Raw genomic sequence first — 18,328 nt, forward strand, 5'->3', positions numbered from 1 at the left:
CCAGGCCTAATCACCCGACATCAGTGCCCAACTTCACTAATGCTCTTGTGGCTGAATGGAAGCAAGTCCCCGCAGCAATGTTCCAACATCTAGTGTAAAGTCTTCCCAGAAGAGTGGCGGCTGTTATTGCAGCATAGGGGGGACCAACTCCATATTAATGCCCATGATTTTGTAATGAGAATGAGATRAGCAGGTGTCCACTTACTTTTGGTAATGTGTACCTAGACATACCTTCTCGAGACAAACCTTGTAACTCTGATTCCCTCTGTAAGGTATTCATTATATACTGTATGTGTTACATACATATTTAATATCCAGATAATAAACCCCTTACAGTTGATACACATCTCCCCAGCAAGAAGGATTTTAAATGCAAACTTTCAACACCAAAAATCTCATTTTCAAAAAGCATGCGATTCAGATTGCGATTCAGATCATTGACTTCACTGACATTAATTAGTTTCTCTGAACAGGAAGAGGAAGAAGAAGAAGAAGAAGAAGCATTCATACTGTCAATTTTGCTATGCAGGACCATACGTGTGCTGTTTTCAGAACCATGCACAGAGTCCCTAGAAACCAAGGTTCTGGAACTATCAACCAGCGCCTGGGTAGTGTTGCTTTACATTGCAGTCAATACGAAAAGATCTAACGATCAGAGAACGCCTAAAATGCCACTTGACAACCAGTGTTAGTGAATTTAGCATCATGTTTTGTTAAAAAGGGATTACAATCTTGTCTCATCGCTGCATCTCCCCAACGGGCTCAGGAGAGAAGAAGGTCGAGTCATGTGTCCTCCAAAACATGACCGCCTAACCACGCTTCTTAAAACCCACTCGCTTAACCCGGAAGCCAGCTGCACCAATGTGTTGGAGGAAACACCATTCAACTGATGACCGAAGTCAGCCTGCAGGCGCCCGGCCCACCACAAGGAGTTGCTAGAGCGCAATGGCCCCCTTGGACAAACCCTCCCCTAACACAGACAACACTGGGCCAATTGTGCGCCACCCTATGAGACTCCCAGTCATGGTCGGTAATGACACAGCCTGAGATCAAACCCCAGACTGTAGTGACACCACAACACTGCGTTGCAGTGCCTTAGACCGCTGTGCCACTCGGCTTCACCTCATGGCTATGACCACAACACAGCCATGATAAAAATGTCATAACACATGGCCTATTGTATTATTGCCTAATTAATACATTTTTACCAATAAGAATGTATCCACTGTCGTGGGGACCGTCTGCCATGTTGGAAACATTTTGAAATGCCACGTGTGCCTTTGAACGTTGACGTACAGTATATGATGTCAGATGTAATCAAGGTCATACTTGACAGATATGTGTGCCTGTCAATCTACCATCAGAAGTCCTGTTTACATAAATTCTCTGATACATTTCATCTGAATCAAAAATACCAGTCTCACGAAATCAACAGTGAGGTGCATTTTATGGGAACCTAAAACAGTTATGTTACTACTGTCACACCCTGATCTGTTTCACCTGTCTTTGTGCTTGTCTCCACCCTCCTCCAGGTGTCGCCCATCTTCCCTATTATCCCCATGGTATTTATACCTGTGTTCTCTGAATTCTTTTGCCAGTTCGTCTTGTTGCGTCAAGCCTACCAGCGTTTTTCCAGTACTCCTGTTTTTCTCTAGTTCTGTTTTCAAGTTTTCCCGGTTTTGACCATTCTGCCTGCCCTTGACCTTGAACCTGCCTGCCATTCTGTACCTTGTGACACCGCCTTCGATTACTGACCTCTGCCTGCCCTGAGCCTAATTGCCATTCTGTACCTTTTGGACTCTGTTCTGGATTACCGACCTCTGCCTGCCCTTGAGCTGTCGTTTGCCTGCCCCCCCTGTTTTTGTAACAAACTTTTGTTACTTTGAAACTGTCTGCATCTGGGTCTTCTCCTGAGCCGTGATAACTACAACGTTTTCAGATATACACTACCGGTCAAAGGTTTTAGAACACCTACTCATTAGAGGGTTTATCTTATTTATTTTTTTAAATTTTACATTGTAGAATAATAGTGAAGACATCAAAATTATGAATTAACACATATGGAATTGTGTAGTAACCAAAAAAGTGTTCAAATAATCAAAATATATTTTATATTTGAGATTCTTTAAATAGCCATCCTTTGCCTTGATGACATCTTTGCACACTCTTGGCATTCTCTCAACCAGCTTCATGAGGTAGTCACCTGGAATGCATTTCAATTAACAGGTGTGCCTTCTTAAAAGTTAATTTGTGGGATTTCTTTAGTTCTTAATGCTTTTGAGCCAATTAGTTGAGTTGTGACAAGGTGGTGGTGGTGGGGGGGAGGGGGGGGGGGGGGTTATACAGAAGATAGCCCTATTTGATAAAAGACCATATTATGGCAAGAACAGCTCAAATAAGCAAAGAGAAACGACAGTCCATCATTACTTTAAGACATGAAGGTCAGTGTCACGCCCTGACCTTAGATATCTCTGTTTTTCTATATATTTTGGTTAGGTCAGGGTGTGACTAGGGTGGGTACGCTAGTTTTGTATGTATAGGGTTTTTGTCTGTCTAGGGTTTTTGTATGTCTAGGGGTGTTGTATGTCTAGGGGTTTTGTATGTCTAAATTGGCCTGATATGGTTCCCAATCAGAGACAGCTGTTTATCGTTGTCTCTGATTGGGGATCATATTTAGGTAGCCATTTTCCTCGTTTGTGTTGTGGGATCTTGTCTACATTGAGTTGCCTGAGTGCACACCTGTAGCTTCACAGTTCGTTTGGTTGTTTGTTGTTTTATTAGGTGAGTTTCAGTTGATTAAAATTATGTGGAACTCTACTCATGCTGCGCCTTGGTCTCATCTTTAGGACGATCGTGACGGAAGATCCCACCACCAACGGACCAAGCAGCGTGGTCAGGAGGACTGGACCTGGGAGGAAATCCTGGATGGAGCACGACCCTGGAAAAGGGCTGGGGAGTATCGCCGTCCGAAGGAGGAAATAGAGGCAGCGAAAGAGGAATGGCAACGATACGAGGGGACACGGCTATCACGGAAACCCGAGAGGCAGCTCGGGGGGAGGCACACGGGGAGATTGGACGGGGCAGGGTTTAGACTTGAGCCAACTCCCCGTGCTTACCGTGGGGAGCGTGTGACTGGTCAGGCACCGTGTTATGCAGTGATGTGCACGATGTCTCCAGTGCGCATTCATAGCCCGGTGCACTCTATTCCATTTCCCCGCATTTGCCGCGCTAGAATTTGCATCCAGCCAGAATGGGTTGTGCCGGCTCAGCGCTCCTGGTCTCCAGTACACCTCTTCAGACCAGGATATCCTGCGCCGGCTCTACGTACTGTATCGCCAGTACACCTTCACAGCCCAGTGCGTCCTGTGCCAGCGCTCCGCAATTATCGAGCTAAAGTGAGCATCCAGCCAGGACGCACTGAGCCAGCTCTACGCTCCAGATCTCCAGTGCGCATCCACAGTCCAGTACGTCCTGTGCATGTTCCCCGCACTCGCCCTGAGGTGCGCGTCATCAGCCCGGTGCCAACTGTACCAGTCCCACGCATCAGGCCTCCAGTGCGCATCCACAGTCCAGTACATCCTGTGCCTCTTCCCCACACTCACCCTGAGGTGCGTGTCATCAGCCCGGTGCCACCTGTACCGGTCCCACGCATCAGGCCTCGAGTGCGCATCCACAGTCCAGTACGTCCTGTGCCTCTTCCCCACACTCGCCCTGAGGTGCGTGTCATCAGCCCGGTGCCACCGGTACCGGTCCCACGCATCAAGCGTCCAGTGCGCCTCCACAATCCAGGGCTTCCGACGACAGTTCCCAGTCCAGAGCTTCCGGCGACAGTTCCCAGTCTAGAGCTTCCCAGTCCAGAACTTCCGGTGACGTTTCACAGTCCGGAACCTCCGGCGACGGGCCACAGTCTGGAACCTCCTGAGACGGTCTACAGTCCGGAACCTCCTGACACGGTCTACGGTCCGGAACCTCCTGAGATGGTCAACGGTTCGGAACCTCCTGAGACGGTCCACGGTCCGGAACCTCCTGAGACGGTCCACAGTCCGGAACCTCCTGAGACGGTCTACAGTCCGGAACCTCCTGAGACGGGCTACAGTCTGGAACATCCTGAGACGGTCCCCGGTCCGGAGCCTCCAGCGACGGTACCCCGGTCCGGTGCCTCCAGCGACGAAGCCTCCAGCCACGGTCGGCGGTCCGGTGCCTCCAGCGACGAAGCCTCCAGCCACGGTCGGCGGTCCAGAGCCTCCAGCGACGGTCGGCGGTCCAGAGCCTCCAGCGACTGTCGGTGGTCCAGAGCCTCCAGCGACGGTCAGCGGTCCAGAGCCTCCAGCGACGGTCGGCGATCCAGAGCCTTCAGCAGGGGTTCTCAGTCTAGAGCCTCCTGCGACGATCTACGGCCCGGTTCCTCCGGCGACGATCCACGGTCCGGGGCCTCCAGAGATGACCCACGGTCCGGAGCTTCCAGAGCTGCGTCCAGAACCAGAGCCGCCACCAAGGGTAGATGCCCACCCGGACCCTCCCCTATAGGTTCAGGTTTGCGGCCGGGAGTCCGCACCTTTGGGGGGGGGGGGGGGTACTGTCACGCCCTGACCTTAGATACCTCTGTTTTCTATATATTTTGGTTAGGTCAGGGTGTGACTAGGGTGGGTACGATAGTTTTGTATGTCTAGGGGTTTTGTATGTCTATGTTGGCCTGATATGGTTCCCAATAAGAGACAGCTGTTTATTGTTGTCTCTGATTGGGGATCATATTTAGGTAGCCATTTTCCTCATTTGTGTTGTGGGATCTTGTCTACATTGAGTTGCCTGAGGGCCCACCTGTAGCGTCACGTTTCGTTTGGTTGTTTTGTTTGGTGAGTTTCAGTTGATTAAAATTATGTGGAACTCTACTCACGCTGCGCCTTGGTCTCATCTTTACGACGATCGTGACAGTCAGTCAATATGGAACATTTCAAGAACTTTGAAAGTTTCTTCAAGTGCAGTCGCAAAAACCATCAAGCGCTGTGATGAAACTGACTCTCATGAGGACCGCCACAGGAATGGAAGTCCCAAAGTTCCTTCTGCTGCAGAGGATAAGTTCATTAGAGTTAGCGGCCTCAGAAATTACAGCCCAAATGCTTCACAAAGTTCAAGTAACAAACACATCTCAACATCAACTATTCAGAGGAGACTGCGTGAATCAGGTCTTCATGGTCGAATTGCTGCAAAGAAACCACTTCTAAAGGACACCAATAATAAGAAGAGACTTTCTTGGGCCAAGAAACACGAGTGATGGACAATAGACTGGTGTAAATTTGTCCCTTGGTATGGAGTCCAAATTGGACATTTTTGATTCCATCCACCGTGTCTTTGTGAGACGTGGTGTGGGTGAACGGATGATCTCTGCATGTGTTTTCCCCACTGTAAAGCATGGAGGGTGAGGTGTTATGGTGTGGGGATGCTTTGCTGGTGACACTATCTGTGATTTATTTAGAATTCAAGTCAGACTTATCCAGCATGGCTATGACAGCATTCTGTCGACATCCCATCTGGTTTGGGCTTAGTGGGACTATCGTTTGTTTTTCAACAGGACAATTACCCAACACACCTTCATGCTGTGTAAGGGCTATTTGACCAAGAAGGAGTGTGCTGCATCAGATGACCTGACCTCCACAATCCCCCATACCTCAACCAAATTGAGATGGTTTGGGAAGAGTTGGACTGCTGAGTGAAGGAAAAACAGCCAACAAGTCCTCAGCATATGTGGGAACTCCTTCAAGACTGTTTGAAAAGCAGTCCAGGTGAAGCTGGTTGAGAGAATGCCAAGAGTGTGCAAAGCTGTCATCAAGACAAACATTTACATTTACATTTAAGTCATTTAGCAGACGCTCTTATCCAGAGCGACTCACAATTGGCCTAGTGTCGTCTGGGTTTGGCTGGGGTAGGCCATCAATGTAAATAAGAATTTATTCTTAACTGACTTGCCTAGCTAAATAAAGGGGGAATTTTTTTTGGGAGAACCTTATTGAATTGTACTGTTTTGGTTTACAGTGTGGTGTGTGAGGCGCTAAAGCCTGCCTATATTTGCCTGTGCAATAGAATGCTATTTCATTTAGAATTGTTGCGCAATGATTGGGCTTACAAAATCATGTTTCATTCCAGCAGCAAAAAAAAAGCTGTTTGAGGAGTTGAAGCAGCCTGGTAGCAGCAGCTTTCATGATGTCTGACAGATTTTCCACTCAAACTACGCTCTGTCTCTGAATTCTTTGCGAGTGTGATAAACAAGAAACATAACGACTTACTAAGATAAACACGAGTCAATTTAATTCCACTAAATTATGCAAATTAACATATAGACCAGTCAAATGTAATTACATCGACTGGTATTTCCATTGATGAATAGGCTAAAAAGCATTATTTTGCTGTTTTTAATTATTATTTTTTTACTGGCCAAAAGCCGGCTATTACCGACTAACGGAAACCCTGGTGCATGCATATGTGCGTGGATGCGTGCATGTGTGTCCTTACTGGCTGTTGATACTTAGAAAAAAAGGTGCTATCTAGAACCTAAACGGGTTCTTCAGCTGTCCCCACAGGAGAATCCTTTGAAGAACCCTTTTTGGTTCCAGGTAGAACCCTTTCCCCAGAGGGTTCTACATGGAACCCAAAATAGTTCTGCCTGGAACCAAAAAGGGTTCTCTTATGGGGACAGCCGAAGAACACTTTTCAACCCTTTTTTCTGTATTCAGATGGTAGGTTGCCCTCCACACTGTGGCTGCTATGCTTCCTTAACCTGTCTAAGCCCAGGAAGGTAATCATCTTTTTATTGCCTTCATATTACTGAGGATCCACAGAATAATTCGTATAGCCTTTTTGGGACATTGATGAAGGCCATGGAGATGCACCCTAAATTGCACACTATTCTCTATAGTGCACTACTTGTGAACAGGGCCCATAGGGCTCTCATCAAAAGTAGTGCACCATGTAGGGAATAGTGTGACATTTGGGATGTAGCCTATAGATTTAATGTTCTGTCATCTCCCCACAATAGCATAATAATTAAGCAATAATACATGAGAGGCCATGTGTTATGACATTTTTCTCATGGCTGTGATATGGTCCTAGCCACGAGGCGAAGATGCCGGTGGTGGGGAAGTAACATTAGGTAGCGTTGATGATACGTAATCAGTTTAAAGTAATTAATAAAAGCTGGAATTTAAATGCAGGCAAGCCAAGCTCTGGGAGCGTGCGTGACATATGAAGTTGACTTGAGTCGGAGTTGTCTCTGCTGGACTGGACATCACCAGCTACAAATGAATACACGGCTGCACTGTCGCATGAGGGTTCACGCGGTAAGTTAATTACCTTGCTTCGATAGATAATGGTAGCTATACATTTTAATGTTTGAACAGCCAGACATGACTTTGATGTACAAAATGTTGTGCAAAGTGAAACTGTTGCGTCACTGCTGTATTTCCACCCCATCATGGGTTTTTGATTATCTTTTGGAAGGTATTGTACCAGTTGAGCTGTCTCAATTGATATTGGGAGATATCAAGATCTGTCGTTTGCCTGCCCTCTGTTTTGTAAATAAACTTCTGTGATTCGAACTGTTTGCATCTGGGTCTTATCCTGAGTTCTGATAGTCTTACCATTTGTATCGTTTTGATATTCCAACCGCAACCTCTCAATGTTGTATTCTTCCTCAGCAATGGCAGCTGCAGCTCYTCGAGCCATAATACTTCACCTTGTTGATTCTGACCATACAAGGAAGATAAACCTCAGCTCCCATCCAGCATCTGTTGATGACCTGATTAAACATTTTGAAGGCCAAGTTTGAGTTTGACGACGACTTCCGCTTGCAGTATGAAGACCCTGACTTTGATGGACAACCTACCTCCTTGATGGACGTTGAGGAGTTGCCACAAAAGGCAACACTGCACCTTTTATTGGAAGGAGGAGATACACGTTCTACAGCTGACACAGAAATACTTTCAGACGTGTCTTCCCCAGAGCGCCTCAGTAGGTGGCCGCCAGACGTTTTTCCCGTGCCTACTTTTGCATTAGAGGTAGAGTTGAAGCTTAGAGAAGGAAATGCTGCCTTTGAAAGGAATGGAAAATATCTTAAGTTGTCTAGAGACCAAAAACATGACATCTTAGAGAAAGTTGCTACTGCTGTGTAAACGACAGAGAGTTAGGAAAGGCAGCTGAAGCTCTTGTTGCGAAACACCCCTGTCTGAAATACGCAAGGATCTGACACTGGGTGGAGTGGATGGAAGAACAGCATGAAATTCAAGATGGGTAACTCCAGAACCAAGTTGAGGAGAGCAGGATGTCAGGAGGTCTCCGTAAAGGCAGGAAAAAGAAACCGAAGCAATCCAGAGCAGGAACCACCGCACTCAATCAGAAAGAGACCTACGCGGGCTGAAGTTAACTTTCTGCCAAACTCCCCCCCCCCCCCCCAGAGTCTTTTGGCAGAAAAGCATTTAAAAGGCACCTGAGAGTTTGCTCTTTTGGCATTGGTTCCATTGTACCAGCTTCCTAATTAAACCAAGCTCAGCATAGTGATCTAAGGCTAAATATTTGAATCTTTCTCTGGTACCAGGTTAGATTAGTAAGCCTACGGTGTGTCATAAAATGAACATTTATGTATCTGTTTAGGAACTACGTGGTGCCCACACAAGGCATACAACTGTTCTCATTTACTTTAAATAATAAGCTGTTTTATAATCCCAAACTGACCTCAAAATTATTAATTGTTGACATTGTTGAACTGTTTTTCTTGTTTAGGAAAGGAACCCCAAAAGACACTTCCTCTGACCCCTTAATCATCATTACAGTAGCACGTTCACCAGGGTTGAGGTCACATGTTAGAGAACATAGTGCAATGTTCACAATTAAAGAGCACAGATTGGGGTCAATGTGGCAATGTCTCAGTGGAGGTCAGGGTCGGGTCAATTCCATTTTAAATTCAGTCAATTCAGGAATAAACTGAAATTCTAATATTTTCCTCAAAGGAGGCAATGAGGAAAATATTTGAATTTCAGTTTACTTACCAAATCGTCTGAATTGAAAATGACTGACCCGAACCTGACCTCCACTGAGACATTGCCACATTGACCACAATCTGTGCTCCATAATTGTGAACATGCACTATGTTCTCAAACACGTGAACCTTTTACTGTATCCTCTTTAAATGTACTCTAAACAGGAGTCTTTTCTTCAGGACATGTGTTATTATTACTGCAACACTAAATCCATATTATTCCTGGTGTAAAAGTATTCAGTTGTACATGTTTTTTAGTTTTTTTTCTATTTACATTGCAATTATTTTGTTTGAGTTGGTACTACAAAAAAAACACAAAGGTTTTGATTAGATGTACAACTACCTTTTGAAGTAAGTTATAGTTTTTAATTTGCATATTGGTTGTCACAATGTACAATAATTGTCACAGGTTAATGGCTAGGAAGTAAGCATAACACAAAAATATAAAGTTCATGCAACATGAAGTTTGCAGTAAAAGTACTTGAAAGGGGTGTGTTACATTTACTTTAACATAATGAGTTAAATCGATATACAGTAAAGTACCAGTCAAAAGTTTGGACACACTTACTCATTAAAGGGTGTTTCTTTATTTTTACCATTTCAAATTTACATTGTAGAATAATAGTGAAGACATCAAAACTATGAAATGACACATATGGAATCATGTAGTAACCAAAAAAGTGTTAAACAAATCAAAATATATTTTATAGTTGAGATTCTTCAAATAGCCACCCTTTGACTTGATGACATCTTTGCACACGCTTGGCATTCTCTCAACCAGCTTCATGAGGTAGTCACCTGGAATTCATTTCAATTAACAAGTGTGATATGTTAAAAGTTAATTTGTGGAATTTCTTTCCTTCTTTATGCGTTTGAGCCAATCAGTTGTGTTGTGACAGGGTAGGGGTGGTACACAGAAGATAGTCCTATTTGGTAAAAGTTTCTATTGGATGGCAAGAACAGCTCAAGTAAGCAAAGAGAAATGACAGTCCATCATTACTTTAAGACAGACAGGTCAGTCAACCCAGAAAATGGCAAGAACTTTGAAAGTTTCTTCATGTCCAGAAATAATCCGTCTATAAACAATTGTTGAAAAAATAACTTGTGTCATGCACAAAGTAGATGTCCTAACCGACTTGCCAAAACGTTGTTATATATAATTTGTGGAGTGGTTGAAAAACAAGTTTTAGTGTCTCCAACCTAAGTGTATGTAGACTTCAACTGTACATAACATTTTAAATCATGTTTTTCTTTATTATTTCCCACAAACCCTACCACCCCTCCCCTGATTGGAGTWAACTAATAAACAATAACACTTAGGCTTCTACTTCCAGCTTATACATACTACAGTTGAAGTTGGGAAAATCAAAAGAAATCAGCCAAGACCTCGGGAAAAAAATTGTAGACCTCCACAAGTCTGGTCCATCCTTGGGAGCAATTTCAAAACACCTGAAGGTACCACGTAAATCTGTACAAACAATAGTACGCAAATATAAACACCATGGGACTACGCAGCCATCATACCGCTCAGGAAGGAGACGCGTTCTGTCTCCTAGAGATGAAAAGTGCAAATCAATCCCAGAACAACAGCAAAGGACCTTGTGAAGATGCTGGAGGAAACAGGTACAAAAGTATCTATATCCACAGTAAAACGAGTCCTATATCAACATAACTTGAAAGGCCGCTCAGCAAGGAAGAAGCCACTGCTCCAAAACCACCATAAAAAAGCCAGACTACGGTTTGCAACTTCAMATGGGGACAAAGATTGTACTTTTTGGAGAAATGTCCTCTGGTCTGATGAAACAAAAATAGAACTGTTTGGCCATACTGACCATAGTTATGTTTGGAGGAAAAAGAACACCATCCCAACCGTGAAGGACGGGGGTGGCAGCATCATGTTGTGGGGGTGCTTTGCTGCAGGAGGGACTGGTGCACTTCACAAAATAGATGGCATCATTAGGCAGGAAAATTATGTGGATATATTGAAGCAACATCTCAAGACATTAGTCAGGAAATTTTGCCAAAGTTGTGGCAAAATGGCTTCAGGACAACAAAGTCAAGGTATTGGAGTGGCCATCACAAAGCCCTTACCTCAATCCCATAGAACATTTGTGGGCAGAACTGAAAAAGCATGTGTGAGCAAGGAGGCCTACAAACCTGACTCAGTTACACCAGCTCTGTCAGGAGGAATTCACCCAACTTATTGTGGGAAGCTTGTGGAAGGCTACCTGAAACGTTTGACCCAAGTTAAACAATTTAAAGGCAATGTTACCAAATACTATTGAGTGTATGTAAACTTCTGACCCACTGGGAATGTGATGAAAGGAATAAAAGCTGAAATAAATCCTTCTCTCTACTATTATTCATTTCACATTCTTAAAATAAAGTGGTGATCCTAACTGACATAAGCTGTATTTTTACTAGGATTAAATGTCAGGAATTGTGAAAAACTGAATTGAAATGTATTTGGCTAAGGTGTATGTAAACTTCCGACTTCAACTGTATATACATTTTAACGACACAATCTATTTTACAATAGTTAAATAAAAAATGTTTTTAGTCCTGGCCTTCCTGTCACGTTCCTGACCTGTTTTCTGTTGTTTTGTATGTGTTTAGTTGGTCAGGACGTGAGCTCGAGAGTGCGCCTCGAGAGTCCAGTGTGCCCTGTTCCTTCTCCCCAGCCCAGTACCACCAGTGCCTACACCACGCACCAGGCTTCCAGTGCGTTTCCAGAGCCCTGTTCCTCCTCCACGCACTCTTCCTATGGTGCGTGTCTCTCTCGCTCATGGCTGCCTCCAATCCGCACACCAACCACCTCTTGTGTGGCGTCCCAGACCCTGTCGCCACCTTTCCGTCTTGTCCCCGCACCCGCCTGAGCGTGCGCCCGCTCATCGCCCTCACTCTACATCCACCGTACCCCGGTACCTCCAGTTCCTCGTACCACGCACCAGGCCTATAGTGCGCCTCGAGAGTCCAGTGTGCCCTGTTCCTCTCCCCGCACTCGCCCTGAGGTGCGTGCCCTCAGCCCGTACCTCCAGTTCCGCACCACGCATCAGGCCTATAGTGCGCATCAGCCGCCAGATCTCTCTCCTCGCCCAGGCGCCTGAACTGCCCGTCTGCCCAGCGCGCCTGAACTGCCCGTCTGCTCAACGCCGTCTGAACTGCCCGTCTGGCCACACGCCGTCTGCAACTGTCCGTCTGCCCAACGCCGTCTGAGCTGGCCGTCTGCCAACGCATCCGCCATCCGTCTCCCCAGCGCCATCTGAGCCATCCGCTCTCCCACGTCTGAGCCATCCGTCCCCCAGCGCCGTCTGAGCCAATCCGTCTCCCCAGCGCCGTCTGAGCCATCTGTCTCCCCAGCGCCGTCTGAGCTATCCTCTTGTCCGAGCCGTTAGAGCCGCCCGTCTGTCCCGAGCCGTCAGAGCCGCCCGCTTCCCGAGCCGCCTAGACCATTCGTCAGTCAGGATCTGCCGGAGCCGCCAACCAGACAGGATCTGCCGGAGCCGCCAACCAGACAGGATCTGCCGGACCGCCAACCAGACAGGATCTGCCGGAGCCGCCAACCAGACAGATCTGCACCCACCAGACAGGATTCCGGGCCCAACCAGACAGATCTGCCGGCGCCCCAACCAGACAGGATCCTGCCGGAGCCGCCAACCCAGATCCATACAAGGAGTCCCTACAGTCATTGAGCCGCCCTACAGTCATGAGCCGCCCTACAATCATGAGCCCCCTACATGTATGAGCCGCCCTACAGCATGAGCCGCCCTAATCATTATGAAGCCGCCCTACTCCGTACCCTACAGTCATGAGCCGCCCTACAGTCATGAGCCGCCCTACATCATGAGCGCCTACATTCATGAGCCGCCCTACAGTCATGAGCCGCCTACAGTCATGAGCTGCACTCAGTCATGAGCTGCCACTCAGTCCGGAGCTTCCCACCAGTCCAGCTGCCCCAGTCCGAGCTGCCACTCAGTCCGGAGTCCACTCAGTCCGAGCTGCCACTCTGTCCTGAGCTGCCTCTCTGTCCTGAGCTACCTCTCTGCCTGAGCCTCTGTCCTGAGCTATCTCGTCCTGATGCTACCTCTCTGTCCTGAGCTACCTCTCTCTCTGAGCTACCTCTCTTCTGAGCTACCCTGTCCTGGCTACCTCCAAAATCATGTGGGGGCCTTGGGCAGGATTCTTACTAAGGCTGGCGAGGGTCGCCACTCAAAGGACGCTAAGGAGGGACAAAGACCAGTGGTGGAGTGGTGTCCTCGTCCACCCGGAGCCGCCACCACGGACAGATGCCCACCCAGACCCTCCTCCCTTGAGTTTTAGTGCGCCCGGAGTTCGCACCTTAGGAGGGGGTTTCTTCACGTTCCTGACCTTTTCTGTGTTTTGTATGTGTTTAGTTGGTCAGGACGTGAGCTGGTGGGAATTCTAGTGTTGTGTTCTGTCTAGTTTGTCTGTTTCTATGTCCAGCCTAATATGGTTCTCAATCAGAGGCAGATGGTATCGTTTCCCTGATTGAGAATCATATAGAGGAGGCTTGTTTTTTCTGGATTGTTGCCTGGTTTTGGTTTTTCTTCTTCTCCTCCGTGTTTGACTTAATTCTATATATCCTGCGTCTGCACCAGATAGGTCTGTCTCGGTTTTTGCACATTTGTTATTTTGTATTGTTGTTTGTAGTGTTTTCACTTGTTCTTTATTAAACATGTTTAACACTAGCTGCGCTGCACTTTGGTCCTCTCCTTCACCCCTGGAAGAAAACCGTTACACTTCCTCTATTTCTGATGTCCATTCAGTTTGATTTCTATTTGCCATACATTTTTAACTGTGCTATTTCACAAAAATTCTGAACCTATATACATTTTTCTGACGCAGTTTATTTTACATTTGTTGTGGTTATTAGTACTACCTTTCAGCTCCATTCAACCCCTCCCAAATAACACTTTTTTTGGTTACTACATGATTCCATGTGTTATTTCATAGTTGTGATGTCTTCACTATTATTCTACAATGTAGAAATAGTAAAAATAAAGAAAAACCCTTGAATGAGTAGCTGTGTCCAAACTTTTGACTGGTACTGTATATTTTAAGTTACTGTAGATCATAGTAATACAGTTAATACATCAAATTACTTTGTTACCTGTAATCAAATTGTATATTAACAGTAATTACTAAGTACTGTATTAGATAAATACTTTCATAACAAGAAGCAATCAGTTGCCACATTATTTGGTTTACAGTACACTTTGCAATGAGCTGGAGCCAGTATGCATTTTGAAAACATATACTTAATTGTTTGAAACCTGAACATTTTACTAAGGCATGTCTTATTTTGCTTCAAAGTAGCCTATCCAAAATCAAACCTTAGAAACATTGATGCAAACATTTTATAAAGACTCCCATATGCCATTGAAACCAGTTTCCTATTTCTCTCATGTTCTATTGGTTTTCAAATCAACTTTCTTTCATTGTCCAGTAGCCAAAGGCACAATCCTAGTCATATACCAACACATGCCAGCTGTTGCATCTTTATATTTCCCCTATTTCTACATTTCAATTTTCATCTCTGTCACATGAAACGCTCACATGTGCAGTGCGCTAATGCCATGTGAGCATTGCTGCGCTTATATTCTGAAGAAATAGTTGATTAAAAAGTTAAGCAAAACACTTGGTTCTGTTGCATCAGCCTCATTACTTTATTATTATTTTTATTATGTAGTCTAGGCCTACTTGTTGTATGAATTTGGGATCTATCGTTGTCAGGACCCGGTGCGAGAAACAGTCACTAAATCGGCAGAACCCAGAAGATGAGGCAGACACAGCAGTACTAGAGATGGTGGTTTAATAAAAAATAGATATCTTCCAAAATACAAAGAAAATCCACAAAGTGGTAAAAACAGCAAGGGAAAAACAAACCTCAAAAGACTAATCCAAAATACAAAAGAACAAAACCAGAGAACCTCTGGAAAATCCAACAAGAGAAAAATATATGTTCACAACAAGGCTGGGGCTGGGTGCTAACATACAAACACTGAGCAAGGAACTGAGGAACACACAGGGATTAAATACTAACAAGGGAACGACATACAGGTGCAAACAATAATTAGAGCAAGGGAAAAACAAAAGGTACAAAAAAGGTGCAATGGGGACATCTAGTGACAAAAAAACAGAACAGTCCTGGCCAAAACCTGACAATCGTCCCACTTTCGTCCCACAACTGAGTCTGGAATAGACAATTTATTTTTCGCGTACATGTCCCACGTTGCATCCTCGAGTTGCATGTTCTAGTAGAATGAATTACCATAATCTAAATGTGATTTCTGTCTTTCTGTGCACCGTGGGTGGACGCCCTAATCAGGTTACGCACTCAATGCATATGGATCCGGTAAATTTCTTAAATATCCGGTAAATTAAAATGCTGCCGGTCAAATGTCCAGCACCACATTTTTTTATGGAAACCCTGGCACACACGCACACCCATTCACTTCCTTGTTAGAGCTTCTCTGGATTTCACAAAATATATGAAAATGAAAATGCCAGTTGCTTAGGAAACGAGAGCAAGGGCATGTCGGCGTTGCATTTAACTGTGAATTACCCAAGTTGCCCTCAGGCCCTCATCTATCTTGTAAAATGTGCTGACCCTCCAAACTGCTAGGATATTAGGTCTCCCTAAAAACAAATATGCTTTCCTTCTTCCCTTCCACCTCTCCTCCCCTTCACCCCATTCCTCAATCCCTCCATCCCTCAACAGCAACCTAAGATATTGGGTCTCCCTACTCAACAAGCTAGCATTCCTTTTTTTCATCCACCTCTCCTCTCCCCTGCCTCCCCATCTCTTCGCTCCACCCCTTAACAACAACCTAGCTGTTCCTCCTTTCCCCCTCTCTTCCTCCATCCCCTCCTCTACCCTGGGAAATAAACCTGGACCGGATGTGCCACATACAGTGGGGAGAACAAGTATTTGATACACTGCCGATTTTGCAGGTTTTCCTACTTACAAAGCATGTAGAGGTCTGTAATTTTTATCATAGGTACACTTCAACTGTGAGAGACGGAATCTAAAACAAAAATCCAGGAAATCACATTGTATGATTTTTAGGAAATGATTTGCATTTTATTGCATGACATAAGTATTTGATCACCTACCAACCAGTAAGAATTCCGGCTCTCACAGACCTGTTAGTTTTTCTTTAAGAAGCCCTCCTGTTTCTCCACTCATTACCTGATATTAACTGCACCTGTTTTGATTCGTTACCTGTATAAAAGACACCTGTCCACACACTCAATCAAACCAGACTCCACCTCTATCCATCAATGGCCAAGGACCCAGAGAGCTGTGTAAGGACATCAGGGATAAAATTGTAGACCTGGCCAAGGCGGGATGGGCTACAGGACAATAGGCAAGCAGCTTGGGTGAGAAGGCAACAACTGTTTGGCGCAAACTTATTAGAGAAAATGGAAGAAGTTGAAGTTGACGGTCAATCACCCTCGGTCTGGGCCTCCATGCAAGATCTCACCCTCGTGGGCCATCAATGTCATGAGGAGGTGAGGGAATCAGCCAGAAACTACAACGGCAGGACATGGTCAATGACCCTGGAAAGAGAAGCTGGGACCACAGTCTCAAAAGAAACCATTAGTAACACACTACGCCGTACACTGGATTAAAATCCTGCAGCGCACGCAAGGTCCCCTGCTCAAGCCAGCGCATGTCCAGGCCCGTCTGAAGTTTGGCCAATGGACCATCTGGATGATCCAGAGGAGGAATGGGAGAAGGTCATGTGTCTGATGAGACACAAACTAGAGCTTTTTTGGTTCTAAACCCACTCGCATGTTTGGAGGAAGAAGAAAGGATAGTACAACCTCTAAGAACACCATCCCACCAACCGTGAAGCATGGAGTGGAAACACATCATTCTTTGGGGGATGCCTTTTCTGCAAGGGACAGGACACGACTGCAACGGTATTGAGGGGGGATGGATGGGGCATGTATCGCGAAGATCTTGGCCAACAACCTCCTTCCCTCAGTAAGAGCCATTGAAGATGGGTCGTGGCTGGGGTCCTTCAGCAAGACAACGACCCGAAACACACAGCCAGGGCAACTAAGAGTGGCCTAGTAAGAAGCCATCTCAAGATCTTGGAGTGGCCTAGCCAAGTCTCCAGACCTGAAACCCAATAAGAAATATCTTTGGAGGGAGCTGAAAGTCGTATTGCCCAGCGACAGCCCCGAAACCTAAGGATTCTGGAGAAGGGTCTGTCATGGAGGAGTGGGCCAAAATCCCTGCTGCAGGTGGTGCAAACCTGGTCAGAACTACAGGAAACGTAGATCCTCTGTAATTGCAAAACAAAAGGGTTTCTGTACAAATATTAAGTCTGCTTTTTCTGATTGTATCAAATACTTATGTCATGCAATAAAATGCAAATTAATTACTTAAAAATCATACAATGTGATTTTCTGGATTTTTGTTTTAGATTCCGTCTCTCACAGTTGAAGTGTACCTATGATAAAAATTACAGACCTCTACATGCTTTGTAAGTAGGAAAACCTGCAAAATCGGCAGTGTATCAAATACTTGTTCTCCCCACTGTAAATAGCGGGCCCTTGAAAAGTACTTATAAGATGCATTCAGGCCGCTGCGCTGGATAACTGTGCCTGCATGTGATCTCCAAACAATTATCACAATCTGCACACGACATTCTATCTCTTTGTGTCGAGTGCTCTTTCGAGCCATCACTGACTGTGTACGCCAATGCCATGTTCTCTATTTTTATCACTCTGCCATCCTACTCTCTTTAGAGTAACAGTTTGTACCTTTGGAAGTAGCCCCCTGCCAAGAAGAAAATGATCACATAATTGATGCATTTAGTGGACCAGACTGTTGCTCATATTTCAGATTTTAGTTGTTGTTCAAAAAATCCTCCATCTCCACACTTTTTCTGAGCACCAGTAAGCCACATAATAGTAGTTAATTGGATTTACATAGCACTTTTCCAGATGCTCCGAGCTTACATATACGGAACAAAAATATAAACACAACTTGCAACAATTTCAAATATTTTACCTAGTTGCATTTCATATAAGAAAATCTGTAAATTCATTAGGCCCTAATCTATGGATTTTACATGACAGAGAATACAAAAATGCATCTGTTGGTCACAGATAAAAGGTAGGGCGTGGAACAGAAAACCAGTCAGTATCTGGTGTGACCATCACTTGCCTCATGCAGCGCGACACATCTCCTTCACATAGAGTTAATCAGGCAGTTGATGGTGGCCTGTGGAATGTTGTCCCACACCTCTTCATTGGCTGTGCGTA

Source organism: Salvelinus sp. IW2-2015, linkage group LG12 (assembly GCF_002910315.2).
Source record: "Salvelinus sp. IW2-2015 linkage group LG12, ASM291031v2, whole genome shotgun sequence".
NCBI lineage: Eukaryota > Metazoa > Chordata > Actinopteri > Salmoniformes > Salmonidae > Salvelinus > Salvelinus sp. IW2-2015.